Source organism: Staurois parvus, unplaced genomic scaffold, assembly GCF_062004578.1.
Source record: "Staurois parvus isolate SC_StPar_1 unplaced genomic scaffold, SC_StPar_1.0 ptg001200l, whole genome shotgun sequence".
Taxonomy (NCBI): Eukaryota; Metazoa; Chordata; class Amphibia; order Anura; family Ranidae; genus Staurois; species Staurois parvus.
The window spans coordinates 1,185,387-1,201,095 of record NW_028318996.1 but is presented as its reverse complement, the minus strand read 5'-3'; the positions used below and the strand labels follow the sequence as shown (position 1 = coordinate 1,201,095).

The following is a 15,709-nucleotide window of genomic DNA, read 5'->3' as shown; positions in this document are numbered from 1 at the left end:
GGCTGTAGTAAAGGTGGTTTTAATATCTGCAGCCACAACCTGTAGATCTCTCAGAGACAGTGAGCAGGAATCTGATGAGAGGTCATGCTGTGGAATGGACTCTGTATCAGCCCCTGTGTCTGTGTTCCACTGCAGCTGAGGAAGAAGGTGGGGGGGTGAGGGGGAAGCTGCATGTGGCCTGTCTCCCTGCTGTGAGAGGAACAATGCCTGAATATGGCGGGATTGCTGAGGTCTATGCGCCCGCGGGGAGCGGGAACGGGAGCCAGAGGCATTCCGGTCCGCTCTCCCCATCTCTGTAAGTCCGTTTCTCACTCACTCCTTGTGCTTAAGCTGTGCAGGATCTCTGGCTGGCAGGAGCTCCTGGATCACTCAGCCATTTTGGATCACGGCAGACCACGCCCCCCAGTATATATTTATTAGTGCTCTGTCCTTCCTAGAGATCTTTTATACGGCAATCACTATTCCAAAAATGTTGGCCAATCTCCTAGCTGCAAACAAAAATAAACAAAAATAAAAGCTGCCTCTTTCAGACATATTTCTTCCATGCTCTTGGATCTTGTGAAAACTATCTTCTAACTGCCAAGGCCTATGATCGGTATTTGGCCATTTGCCACCCACTTCACTACTCTTCCACAATGACCTTCACAATGATCATTAAGTTAGTAGGTTCCTGTTTTACTCTTGACTTTTTGTCCCCTCACTGAGGTTATTATGATTTCTAGACTGTCTTTTTGTAACAGTGAAATGGAACATATCTTTTGTGACATTACACCATTGATCAGTTTGGCTTGTGACACCACCATCAACATTCTTGCTGAATTTGTAACAAATCGTTTCGTCATACCTGTCACCTTTTCCTTGGTCATGACCTCCTATGTTAGGATCATTATAGCTGTTATGAAGGTAAAGACGTCTGTTGGAAGAATGATGGCTTTCTCCACTTGTGTGTCTCATCTGACTGAAGTATTAATATTCTTTACCTGCATTTTGTTTATGTATGTGCGACTTACCAAGAGCTACTCTTTGTACTTTGAGCGTGCAGTGTCGATCCTCTATTCAGTGATCACTCCTATATTAAATCCTATAATTTACAGTTTTCGGAACCAAGAGATCAGACTTGCTTTTAAAAACAAAATGTGTCTAAGAAAGAATGCGCAGCTCTAATTAGAAAATGTATTTCGAATCAACCTTTCTAGAAAATATTTAAAAAAATTAAAGTGTATGCATAGTAAAAATTCCCAGGGCATTGTTACCTACACAGATGCCTCCATTAGAAGATGTACCCTCACGCCTCTTTTTCTGGTGACAGCTGTAAAATTTTGGATCTCTCTTTACTTTATTGTCATGGTCACAAGGACAAATAGGGAAGGTGAATTTTCCCAGTGGGGACACAGCAATAAAAACCTATCAGGGGTATAAAACCTTCCCTATTTTATCTAAAACTAACAAGTTTTGGTTGTGGATACACTTTAACTACCTGCCAACCGCAGATAGCCAAATGACGGCTGCACTGCGGCCGGCCAGTTCTGGGTGGACGTCATATGACGTCCTCCCAGAACGCGCTCTCCTGCGCTCCCCAGGGGGCGCGCACCCGGCGATCTCCGTGATCGCTGTGTCCTACGGACACAGCTGATCACGTGATGTGGAAAAAGGCCAATCACAGTGGTCTTTTACCACGTGATCAGCGGTGTCCAATGACACGCTGATCAGAGGGAAATGCAAGTGCCGGTTCTCGGCTGCACTTTCCTCACGCTGTCAGATCGTGAGGAAAGTACTGCCGAGAACCGGCAGTTGTCAGAGCGGGGATCGGCACCGATCATCAGGGCACTGATCATCAGTGCCCAGCAGTGCCACCCGCAAGTTCCACCCACCTGTGCCCAGCAGTGCGCCCACTAGCTCCGCCCACCTGTGCCCAGCAGATCACCCACCTGTGCCCAGCAGTGCACCCACCTGTGCCCAGCAGTGCACCCACCTGTGCCACTCTGCAGTGTCACACACCTGTGCCCAGAAGTGCCACCTACCTGTGCCCAGCAGTGCCACCCACCTGTGCCCACCCACCTGTGCCGACCAGTGCCACCCACCTGTGCCCACCCACCAGTGCTGCCCACCAGTGCCACCCACCAGTGCAGCCCAGCAGCGCTGCCAGTCAGTGCCACCAGTCAGTGCCCAGGGGTTGTGCCAGTCAGTGCCGCCAGTCAGTGCCCAGCAGTGATGCCAGTCAGTGCCGTCTATCAGTACCCATCATCAGTGTCACCTATCAGTGCCGCCTATCAGTGCCGCCTATCCGTGACACCTCATTAGTGCTGTCTATCAGTGCCGCCTATCCGTGCCACCTCATTAGTACTGCCTATCAGTGCCCTTTAGTGCTGCCTATCAGTGCCCATCAGTGCTGCCTATCAGTGCCCATCAGTGCTGCCTCATCAACGCACATCAGTGAAGGAGAAAAAATGCCTGTTTGAAAAATTTTATAATAGAAACAAAGAAACTTTTTTTTTTTTCAAATTTTTTGCACTTTTTTTATTTATAGCGCAAAAAGTAAAGCGCCCAGTGGCGATTAAATACCACCAAAAGAAAGCTCTATTTGTGAGAAAAAAATGATCAAAATTTCATATGGGTACAATGTTGCATGACCGCGCAATTGTCAATCAAAGTGCGGCAGTGCTGAAAGCTGAAAATTGGCCTGGTAAATAAGGGGGTATAAGTGCCTGGTAAGCAAGTGGTTAATTTTGAAGAGAACCAGCGATGATTGGAACAATTTCTATTTGTTCCTTTATTTTGCTTACAATGATCTGGACACATTAAGGCTGATTACTAAAGGATTTGAGAAAATGTGTGGATATTCACTTAATTAAGTGAATACAGTGAATCTTCACATAATTTGTTGTATGAACAGTCTCAAATCCGTTAGTAAATCAGCCTCTAACTTGAGTGATAGATGGATCTCTTGGCTGGGTTCAACATCTGTAATGGGTGTGAGATGTAATGCTCTTGCTACTACTTCTAAAAATTAGCTTGAGTCATACTTCAGTTAAAATGCCTGTTTAGCCTTACACAGATTTACACAAGAGAGCTGATTTACTAGATAAGATATTCACTTAACAGGAAAATGTTCCCTTAGCTCAGTGAATGATGCAAAACGCCTGACCTCAAATCATCCGAACAAAATTCCATTTTTAAAATTTCCCTTGCAAACGATTTTTTGCCCATTATTTTTTCACCACACTCAATAAACTCAGTGAAATTGTAGAAATAAAGTAAAATTCTAAACTTCATCTGGCACAAAAACAAGCCAAGCTTGGCAGCTACATTCCTATACCACTGTAAACTAGCAGGGAACCTTGCAGTACCAAACCTAAAAAATTAAGAAGCAGTCCACATTGCACTTCTCGCATCACTCAAGAATTGTCCATCTGGACCCGCTTTACTATAGTGAAATGTTCCCCACTCCCTAGATATAATTTAATCTGGTTGCCTCCTCCACAAAGACCCCAAATTACTAACCCATCAATACGGCAAACTCTACAAACATGGGATCTGTTCCAATATTCTAACAATCGGATCTCACTACATTTGCCCCTGTTAGGAATCCTACATAACCCATTATTTATTCTTGTCTATGAAAACCCTCAAGCCTTTCGATGGCAGCAATTAAAAGGAATTAAATATGTTTACTATTTGTTAACACTTGATGGTATCAAATCATTAGAATACCTCATCAAGAATTGGAAATTCAGTACACTCAAATAAGACACTTCATCAACAACCTTATCACACACTGAACGGAGTGCCCGATACACCTAACATCCTTTGAGAATTGCTGTTTAAAAGACCCTTAGTCCAAGGGCCAGGTCTCAGCCCTATGTATTGCCTTGATAGTTTCCATGGACCCAGTAAATCTGAAAACTAAATTAAAAATAGGTAAAAGGCTTAGGGGAGACCCTAAATTGGGCTGACTGCTACTTCAAAACGCTTTCTTAACATACTTGCCCAAGAAAACATATGCAAGGTGCTCTCATGCTGGTATATAACACCAGACCAAATAGATAAATTTGTCTCTAGTGCCTCCCCTGAAGATGTAGAGAAAGTGGCACTTTTCTACCTTTTTGGTGGCACTACCCCAAAGCCAGTTGCCTTTGGAAACACTTTGGATACATTAACTTTGGATACATTAACACTTTGAACATTAACGTCACTCAAAACCCTTGGACGTTTTGCTACACAGACCAGCATAAGATCTTACGTGAAAGAAAATTGGCAGAGTTTGTATTCCTGGCTGCCAGGCAAACATTGGCTAAAGCATGGAAACAACCCACTATCAACTTTTCAGAGGTGAAGCAGAGAATGATGGGCATTGTGGTGCTTGAGAAACTTACTGCAATACTTAATGGCATTCATGCTAAATTTCTTGAAATATGGTTGGACTATAACAGCCACATGAACCTTTACTGCTCCCTTCTTTCACTCTAAATAACCCATGCAAGCAAGAATAGATCCAGACATCTGTCCGAATTCCCTTAACCTATACCCTTCCCCCCTCACCTTTCATTACAATATAAACTGATCCTTTCCCTTTTAATTCCTTCTCAATCTTTTTAATTGTTCTCTTTTTCTCTTCCTTCCCCTATACCTAGTAACTGATAGAGATACAAACTAAGTGAACTTAACCCACCCTCACCCAGGGAATATTTGACACATGACCTTTTCAAAGGTTTTCAATTCCCTGTTTCACGTTACTAGGATAAATATTGATGTACTGCTACTAGTTAAGGAGAATTCTGGAAAGTATCTAACTTGTCAGCTCGCATATTTGCACTCTACTCATTTGTGTAACTGAATATGTAATAATTGGTACTTTTGCTTTTTACTTCTTGTCCAACAAAAAGAAAACCATACAACTTTTTGTTAAATTAAAGTTCAACCCAGTTTGCTGTAGATGTCAGAGAGATCATGGTGACTTGATTCATTTATTATGGAGTTTCCCCAAGTTACACCTCTATTGGAAAAGGGGGTGGTGGATACACTCAGTAGGGTGTTTCAAGTTAATATGTAGCTAGATCCCAAATGTTGCCTTCTAAGCATTGTCAGTGAGGTGCAGGTGTGGACTGACAACTCATGGGGCCCCCCGGGCAATAGGGGATCATGGGGCCCCTGTGTCCTTGCCCAAACTCAAAAAAGCCTATGAAAAAGGTACCAGGGGCATCTCATGGGGCCCCCTACTGACCCCGGGCCCTCGGGCAGTGCCTGAGTTTGCAAATGGTCTTTCCCCCCCTGGTGAGGTGGCACCCAAAGAATTCACAAGGGAAGTGTGAATTTGGGCCCTCTTTCAAGCCTGTAAACCAATCCTGCAGTTCTGGAAATCTCCTGACCCAACTTCTTACAAGGCTTGAGTAACTAATGTGCAAAGTAAACCGCCTGCCACGGTGATTTATAAGACCTGTTATCCAGATGAGATGTGATGCAGAATAGATCAGGAATGCTGGCTGAAGAGCAACATTGTTAAAGTTAAGGCACGTTGATAAGAGGTAAGGATTGCTGGGACGAAAAACAAAAATCAAAAAATCTTGACTACCACTTTAAGAATTATGATTGTTTGCTAAATAAGGCAGTTTAATTTTTTAGGTTTTTTTTTCGCAAAATCTGTGCTAGTATCCCATAACTGTTTATTTGTAAAACTACATACAACACCAATATATATCATTGCAAATCAATTGAGAATATATTCCCAAAGCGTTCAAAGCTACTTAAGCACTGTTGACAAAGCATTTCACATACACCGTTGAGATTAATAATTCTTAAGAGATGAGTTAGTAAACTATTTACTTGTCTTTCAGTACAGACATAATCAAAGCCACTAATGTATTCACAGAACATGTTTAAAGGACTCAAATTCAAGGACTCATATTTAGTTTATCCCCTTAATTCAATCAGGAAATTATCCAGACCAGGATAGATACCACTTTGTTTTTTTTTTAAGGCTGTCTGCAGTCTGCACTGTACAGTTTATAAAGCAGAGTGCCTCTGACCAGGACAGAGCAAAAGGATACTTACTCTATACTTGACTGCTGCCTGGAATTACAAGGGATGGAGGTGGTGATAGATCTTATCTAAACAAATACTTATATATAACAAACATATACAGCTGTTGTCTTATTGTTGCAGTTGTTGATCTGTTTCTTTAGATGAGCTCTACATAATACTATGTCGAGGAAAAACTTTATGTGCATGGTAGCTCATGTGCCATTGGTTCTAAGTAGAGATATAACACCATCCAACCTGTCATAGGCAACGGAATTTAAAACATCATGATCATCAAAGCTGAGGTCTTTTGGGAGAATATAGTATTTTTGGGAAGGATGAATAGTAAAGTTACTCTTTAAATCCTCATTATCTTCTGCATATCAACAGACGGCTGGCTTACCTTCTGGTAAGGGAAAGAAGGTACGGACTATAAATTCTCTGCTAATCATTATATAATCATAGTCAATGAAATATTCATTAAGTAAGCTGAAAAGTCAATATAGGGTGTAAACCAGGTACAATGGTGTTAAATATCATGACACTTATATTATTTAAGTGTCTTGCTTACGCGTTTGAGGTAAAGAGTTCTAGTGCCAGGCTGATTTAAAACAGTGTGATTTTTATTTAATTCACACTTGGTGATAACATAAAAGGAATACAAAAGATAAAATAAAATACAGAGTAAAATATAACAAAAGTAGTAGATTATGGAAAAGAAATAAGCTTTGAAAAAATGTCTAATCTCTTGCCTGTTCTATGAAAAGTGTTTCAGTCTTGGCATGGAAGGCAATAGGTGTATCAAGGCTTTGTAGGCCTTAAGAAAACGAAAATGTCAGTATGTGTCAGCTGCAGAATGTATAGATGTATGTGAGAGTCCCTCTATGTCCAAGGCACTTCTTATATATATTTTAAAAGAGCCAACCCACTAAACAGTTATTTCCTAATTTAGTGTGAGCTAAATAAGTAAAAGCCTTTTTTGTACATCTTCTATACTGGTAACTCTTAGTGTCCATATTTGTACATCTTCTATACTGGTAACTCTTAGTGTCCATATTTGTAAATCTTCTATACTTATAACTCTTAGTGTCCATATTTGTAAATCTTCTATACTTATAACTCTTAGTGTCCATATTTGTAAATCTTCTATACTTATAACTAGAGATGAGCGAAGAAATGAAAAATTCGATTCGACTGATTCGGCGAATTCGTGGACAATATTCGATTCGAGTCGAATAAATTCGCTGTGAATTTAACTTAAAAAAGGGTGTTTCTAGGCTTCAGAGAGACTTAATATTAGTGCAGAACACTGTACCTTTAATTTAAATGCCCTTGGAGTCTGCTGGGGAAGAGAAATAATACTGTCACTCAGTATGACATGCAGATGAGTGCCGTCGATCTTAGAATCACCGCACACTTCACTCATTTGGCCAGTCACGGGGCCAAAACCAGTGTTTGGAGCCACAGTGTGGCGGTGGAGGCAGCAGCAATGGGAGGCCATACAGCAACCTATGACAAAATGGAAACCAGCAGGAGTGTGAGGAGACCTGAAAGTGGCACATGGCAGAGTGGGAGCAATGGGAGGCGGTACAGGGACCCAGGTCACACTGTGGGCCCAGCAGCAGCGTGACCAGGCGGTACGGGGGTCCATGGCAGATTTGGGGCCTGGCAGCACCTATGGGAGGCCTGTAATCTGCCAGCACCCTATGACAAAATGGAACCCTGGGCTGGGGCAGGCAGAACCGCCGTATCTTTATCACGGTTTTCCCAGGCCACCGAATGGCGACGCTGCATATGCTGACGCAACGCTGTAGTCCCAACATGGGCCCCCTGGCCACGCTTGACTTTCTGGCCACATAGTCGACATACGGCTACGTTTACTTCCTCGGGCGGCTTGACGAAAAATTGCCACACCGCAGAGTAGGAAACTTTGCCTCCTCTACTCCTCACTGGCTGACTGCTACTTCCTCCGTGCACACCGGCACCACTACTGGCCGTGGTGGTAGGCTGCAGTGGAGCTGGTGCTCTACTCCGTGGCCGTTTGCCTCCACTGACACTGCTGCGACCCTGCTGCCTCCTGGCAGCAGCAATGGGAGGCCGTACAGGGACCCATGAGAGACTCTGGACTTGGCAGCAGCATGAGGAGGCGGTATATAGGGGCCCATGGCAGATTAGGGGCCTGGCAGCAGCTATGGGAGGCCCGTAATCTGCCAGCACCCTATGTCAAAAAATTCAACACACCAGCAGTGTGAAGAGACCTGAATGTGGCACATGGCAGAGTGTGGCGATGGAAACAGCAGCAATGGGAGGCCGTACAGGGACCCATGAGAGACTCTGGACTTGGCAGCAGCATGAGGAGGCGGTATATAGGGGCCCATGGCAGATTAGGGGCCTGGCAGTAGCTATGGGAGGCCCGTAATCTGCCAGCACCCTATGTCAAAAAATTCAACACAACAGCAGTGTGTGAGGAGACCTGAAAGTGGCACATGGCAGAGTGTGGCGATGGAGACAGCAGCAATGGGAGGCCGTACAGGGACCCATGAGAGACTCTGGACTTGGCAGCAGCATGAGGAGGCGGTATATAGGGGCCCATGGCAGATTAGGGGCCTGGCAGCAGCTATGGGAGGCCCGTAATCTGCCAGCACCCTATGTCAAAAAATTCAACACACCAGCAGTGTGAAGAGACCTGAATGTGGCACATGGCAGAGTGTGGCGATGGAAACAGCAGCAATGGGAGGCCGTACAGGGACCCATGAGAGACTCTGGACTTGGCAGCAGCATGAGGAGGCGGTATATAGGGGCCCATGGCAGATTAGGGGCCTGGCAGCAGCTATGGGAGGCCCGTAATCTGCCAGCACCCTATGTCAAAAAATTCAACACAACAGCAGTGTGTGAGGAGACCTGAAAGTGGCACATGGCAGAGTGTGGCGATGGAGACAGCAGCAATGGGAGGCCGTACAGGGACCCATGAGAGACTCTGGACTTGGCAGCAGCATGAGGAGGCGGTATATAGGGGCCCATGGCAGATTAGGGGCCTGGCAGCAGCTATGGGAGGCCCGTAATCTGCCAGCACCCTATGTCAAAAAATTCAACACAACAGCAGTGTGTGAGGAGACCTGAAAGTGGCTCATGGCAGAGTGTGGCGATGGAGACAGCAGCAATGGGAGGCCGTACAGGGACCCATGAGAGACTCTGGACTTGGCAGCAGCATGAGGAGGTGGTATATAGGGGCCCATGGCAGATTAGGGGCCTGGCAGCAGCTATGGGAAGCCCGTAATCTGCCAGCACCCTATGTCAAAAAATTGAAAACACAAGCAGTGTGAAGAGACCTGAATGTGGCACATGGCAGAGTGTGGCGATGGAGACAGCAGCAATGGGAGTCCGTACAGGGACCCATGAGAGACTCTGGACTTGGCAGCAGCATGAGGAGGCGGTATATAGGGGCCCATGGCAGATTAGGGGCCTGGCAGCAGCTATGGGAGGCCCGTAATCTGCCAGCACCCTATGTCAAAAAATTCAACACAACAGCAGTGTGTGAGGTGACCTGAAAGTGGCACATGGCAGAGTGTGGCGATGGAGACAGCAGCAATGGGAAGCCGTACAGGGACCCATGAGAGACTCTGGACTTGGCAGCAGCATGAGGAGGCGGTATATAGGGGCCCATGGCAGATTAGGGGCCTGGCAGCAGCTATGGGAGGCCCGTAATCTGCCAGCACCCTATGTCAAAAAATTGAAAACACAAGCAGTGTGAAGAGACCTGAATGTGGCACATGGCAGAGTGTGGCGATGGAGACAGCAGCAATGGGAGGCCGTACAGGGACCCATGAGAGACTCTGGACTTGGCAGCAGCATGAGGAGGCGGTATATAGGGGCCCATGGCAGATTAGGGGCCTGGCAGCAGCTATGGGAAGCCCGTAATCTGCCAGCACCCTATGTCAAAAAATTGAAAACACAAGCAGTGTGAAGAGACCTGAATGTGGCACATGGCAGAGTGTGGCGATGGAGACAGCAGCAATGGGAGGCCGTACAGGGACCCATGAGAGACTCTGGACTTGGCAGCAGCATGAGGAGGCGGTATATAGGGGCCCATGGCAGATTAGGGGCCTGGCAGCAGCTATGGGAGGCCCGTAATCTGCCAGCACCCTATGTCAAAAAATTCAACACACCAGCAGTGTGAAGAGACCTGAATGTGGCACATGGCAGAGTGTGGCGATGGAAACAGCAGCAATGGGAGGCCGTACAGGGACCCATGAGAGACTCTGGACTTGGCAGCAGCATGAGGAGGCGGTATATAGGGGCCCATGGCAGATTAGGGGCCTGGCAGTAGCTATGGGAGGCCCGTAATCTGCCAGCACCCTATGTCAAAAAATTCAACACAACAGCAGTGTGTGAGGAGACCTGAAAGTGGCACATGGCAGAGTGTGGCGATGGAGACAGCAGCAATGGGAGGCCGTACAGGGACCCATGAGAGACTCTGGACTTGGCAGCAGCATGAGGAGGCGGTATATAGGGGCCCATGGCAGATTAGGGGCCTGGCAGCAGCTATGGGAGGCCCGTAATCTGCCAGCACCCTATGTCAAAAAATTCAACACACCAGCAGTGTGAAGAGACCTGAATGTGGCACATGGCAGAGTGTGGCGATGGAAACAGCAGCAATGGGAGGCCGTACAGGGACCCATGAGAGACTCTGGACTTGGCAGCAGCATGAGGAGGCGGTATATAGGGGCCCATGGCAGATTAGGGGCCTGGCAGCAGCTATGGGAGGCCCGTAATCTGCCAGCACCCTATGTCAAAAAATTCAACACAACAGCAGTGTGTGAGGAGACCTGAAAGTGGCACATGGCAGAGTGTGGCGATGGAGACAGCAGCAATGGGAGGCCGTACAGGGACCCATGAGAGACTCTGGACTTGGCAGCAGCATGAGGAGGCGGTATATAGGGGCCCATGGCAGATTAGGGGCCTGGCAGCAGCTATGGTAGGCCCGTAATCTGCCAGCACCCTATGTCAAAAAATTCAACACAACAGCAGTGTGTGAGGAGACCTGAAAGTGGCACATGGCAGAGTGTGGCGATGGAGACAGCAGCAATGGGAGGCCGTACAGGGACCCATGAGAGACTCTGGACTTGGCAGCAGCATGAGGAGGCGGTATATAGGGGCCCATGGCAGATTAGGGGCCTGGCAGCAGCTATGGGAAGCCCGTAATCTGCCAGCACCCTATGTCAAAAAATTGAAAACACAAGCAGTGTGAAGAGACCTGAATGTGGCACATGGCAGAGTGTGGCGATGGAGACAGCAGCAATGGGAGGCCGTACAGGGACCCATGAGAGACTCTGGACTTGGCAGCAGCATGAGGAGGCGGTATATAGGGGCCCATGGCAGATTAGGGGCCTGGCAGCAGCTATGGGAGGCCCGTAATCTGCCAGCACCCTATGTCAAAAAATTCAACACAACAGCAGTGTGTGAGGAGACCTGAAAGTGGCACATGGCAGAGTGTGGCGATGGAGACAGCAGCAATGGGAGGCCGTACAGGGACCCATGAGAGACTCTGGACTTGGCAGCAGCATGAGGAGGCGGTATATAGGGGCCCATGGCAGATTAGGGGCCTGGCAGCAGCTATGGGAGGCCCGTAATCTGCCAGCACCCTATGTCAAAAAATTGAAAACACAAGCAGTGTGAAGAGACCTGAATGTGGCACATGGCAGAGTGTGGCGATGGAGACAGCAGCAATGGGAGGCCGTACAGGGACCCATGAGAGACTCTGGACTTGGCAGCAGCATGAGGAGGCGGTATATAGGGGCCCATGGCAGATTAGGGGCCTGGCAGCAGCTATGGGAAGCCCGTAATCTGCCAGCACCCTATGTCAAAAAATTGAAAACACAAGCAGTGTGAAGAGACCTGAATGTGGCACATGGCAGAGTGTGGCGATGGAGACAGCAGCAATGGGAGGCCGTACAGGGACCCATGAGAGACTCTGGACTTGGCAGCAGCATGAGGAGGCGGTATATAGGGGCCCATGGCAGATTAGGGGCCTGGCAGCAGCTATGGGAGGCCCGTAATCTGCCAGCACCCTATGTCAAAAAATTGAAAACACAAGCAGTGTGAAGAGACCTGAATGTGGCACATGGCAGAGTGTGGCGATGGAGACAGCAGCAATGGGAGGCCGTACAGGGACCCATGAGAGACTCTGGACTTGGCAGCAGCATGAGGAGGCGGTATATAGGGGCCCATGGCAGATTAGGGGCCTGGCAGTAGCTATGGGAGGCCCGTAATCTGCCAGCACCCTATGTCAAAAAATTCAACACAACAGCAGTGTGTGAGGAGACCTGAAAGTGGCACATGGCAGAGTGTGGCGATGGAGACAGCAGCAATGGGAGGCCGTACAGGGACCCATGAGAGACTCTGGACTTGGCAGCAGCATGAGGAGGCGGTATATAGGGGCCCATGGCAGATTAGGGGCCTGGCAGCAGCTATGGGAGGCCCGTAATCTGCCAGCACCCTATGTCAAAAAATTGAAAACACAAGCAGTGTGAAGAGACCTGAATGTGGCACATGGCAGAGTGTGGCGATGGAGACAGCAGCAATGGGAGGCCGTACAGGGACCCATGAGAGACTCTGGAACTGGCAGCAGCATGAGGAGGCGGTATATAGGGGCCCATGGCAGATTAGGGGCCTGGCAGCAGCTATGGGAGGCCCGTAATCTGCCAGCACCCTATGTCAAAAAATTGAAAACACAAGCAGTGTGAAGAGACCTGAATGTGGCACATGGCAGAGTGTGGCGATGGAGACAGCAGCAATGGGAGGCCGTACAGGGACCCATGAGAGACTCTGGACTTGGCAGCAGCATGAGGAGGCGGTATATAGGGGCCCATGGCAGATTAGGGGCCTGGCAGCAGCTATGGGAGGCCCGTAATCTGCCAGCACCCTATGTCAAAAAATTGAAAACACAAGCAGTGTGAAGAGACCTGAATGTGGCACATGGCAGAGTGTGGCGATGGAGACAGCAGCAATGGGAGGCCGTACAGGGACCCATGAGAGACTCTGGACTTGGCAGCAGCATGAGGAGGCGGTATATAGGGGCCCATGGCAGATTAGGGGCCTGGCAGCAGCTATGGGAGGCCCGTAATCTGCCAGCACCCTATGTCAAAAAATTCAACACACCAGCAGTGTGAAGAGACCTGAATGTGGCACATGGCAGAGTGTGGCGATGGAAACAGCAGCAATGGGAGGCCGTACAGGGACCCATGAGAGACTCTGGACTTGGCAGCAGCATGAGGAGGCGGTATATAGGGGCCCATGGCAGATTAGGGGCCTGGCAGTAGCTATGGGAGGCCCGTAATCTGCCAGCACCCTATGTCAAAAAATTCAACACAACAGCAGTGTGTGAGGAGACCTGAAAGTGGCACATGGCAGAGTGTGGCGATGGAGACAGCAGCAATAAGAGGCCGTACAGGGACCCATGAGAGACTCTGGAACTGGCAGCAGCATGAGGAGGCGGTATATAGGGGCCCATGGCAGATTAGGGGCCTGGCAGCAGCTATGGGAGGCCCGTAATCTGCCAGCACCCTATGTCAAAAAATTGAAAACACAAGCAGTGTGAAGAGACCTGAATGTGGCACATGGCAGAGTGTGGCGATGGAGACAGCAGCAATGGGAGGCCGTACAGGGACCCATGAGAGACTCTGGACTTGGCAGCAGCATGAGGAGGCGGTATATAGGGGCCCATGGCAGATTAGGGGCCTGGCAGCAGCTATGGGAGGCCCGTAATCTGCCAGCACCCTATGTCAAAAAATTCAACACAACAGCAGTGTGTGAGGAGACCTGAAAGTGGCACATGGCAGAGTGTGGCGATGGAGACAGCAGGAATGGGAGGCCGTAGAGGGACCCATGAGAGACTCTGGACTTGGCAGCAGCATGAGGAGGCGGTATATAGGGGCCCATGGCAGATTAGGGGCCTGGCAGCAGCTATGGGAGGCCCGTAATCTGCCAGCACCCTATGTCAAAAAATTGAAAACACAAGCAGTGTGAAGAGACCTGAATGTGGCACATGGCAGAGTGTGGCGATGGAGACAGCAGCAATGGGAGGCCGTACAGGGACCCATGAGAGACTCTGGACTTGGCAGCAGCATGAGGAGGCGGTATATAGGGGCCCATGGCAGATTAGGGGCCTGGCAGCAGCTATGGGAGGCCCGTAATCTGCCAGCACCCTATGTCAAAAAATTGAAAACACAAGCAGTGTGAAGAGACCTGAATGTGGCACATGGCAGAGTGTGGCGATGGAGACAGCAGCAATGGGAGGCCGTACAGGGACCCATGAGAGACTCTGGACTTGGCAGCAGCATGAGGAGGCGGTATATAGGGGCCCATGGCAGATTAGGGGCCTGGCAGCAGCTATGGGAAGCCCGTAATCTGCCAGCACCCTATGTCAAAAAATTGAAAACACAAGCAGTGTGAAGAGACCTGAATGTGGCACATGGCAGAGTGTGGCGATGGAGACAGCAGCAATGGGAGGCCGTACAGGGACCCATGAGAAACTCTGGACTTGGCAGCAGCATGAGGAGGCGGTATATAGGGGCCCATGGCAGATTAGGGGCCTGGCAGCAGCTATGGGAGGCCCGTAATCTGCCAGCACCCTATGTCAAAAAATTGAAAACACAAGCAGTGTGAAGAGACCTGAATGTGGCACATGGCAGAGTGTGGCGATGGAGACAGCAGCAATGGGAGGCCGTACAGGGACCCATGAGAGACTCTGGAACTGGCAGCAGCATGAGGAGGCGGTATATAGGGGCCCATGGCAGATTAGGGGCCTGGCAGCAGCTATGGGAGGCCCGTAATCTGCCAGCACCCTATGTCAAAAAATTGAAAACACAAGCAGTGTGAAGAGACCTGAATGTGGCACATGGCAGAGTGTGGCGATGGAGACAGCAGCAATGGGAGGCCGTACAGGGACCCATGAGAGACTCTGGACTTGGCAGCAGCATGAGGAGGCGGTATATAGGGGCCCATGGCAGATTAGGGGCCTGGCAGCAGCTATGGGAGGCCCGTAATCTGCCAGCACCCTATGTCAAAAAATTCAACACAACAGCAGTGTGTGAGGAGACCTGAAAGTGGCACATGGCAGAGTGTGGCGATGGAGACAGCAGCAATGGGAGGCCGTAGAGGGACCCATGAGAGACTCTGGACTTGGCAGCAGCATGAGGAGGCGGTATATAGGGGCCCATGGCAGATTAGGGGCCTGGCAGCAGCTATGGGAGGCCCGTAATCTGCCAGCACCCTATGTCAAAAAATTGAAAACACAAGCAGTGTGAAGAGACCTGAATGTGGCTCATGGCAGAGTGTGGCGATGGAGACAGCAGCAATGGGAGTCCGTACAGGGACCCATGAGAGACTCTGGACTTGGCAGCAGCATGAGGAGGCGGTATATAGGGGCCCATGGCAGATTAGGGGCCTGGCAGCAGCTATGGGAGGCCCGTAATCTGCCAGCACCCTATGTCAAAAAATGGAACACACCAGCAGTGTGTGAGGAGACCTGAAAGTGGCACATGGCAGAGTGTGGCGATGGAGACAGCAGCAATGGGAGGCCGTACAGGGACCCATGAGAGACTGTGGACCTGGCAGCAGCATGAGGAGGCGGTATAGGGGCCCATGGCAGATTAGGGGCCTGGTAGCAGCTATAGGAGGCCCGTAATCTGGCAGC

General features: G+C 49.0%; 1 pseudogene; it reads left to right on the top strand.

Annotated features, from left to right (window-relative positions):
- Nucleotides 1-203: 203 nt before the first annotated feature.
- Nucleotides 204-1,164, top strand: LOC149438253 (olfactory receptor 6N2-like; annotated as a pseudogene).
- The last annotated feature ends 14,545 nt before the right edge of the window (nt 1,165-15,709 follow it).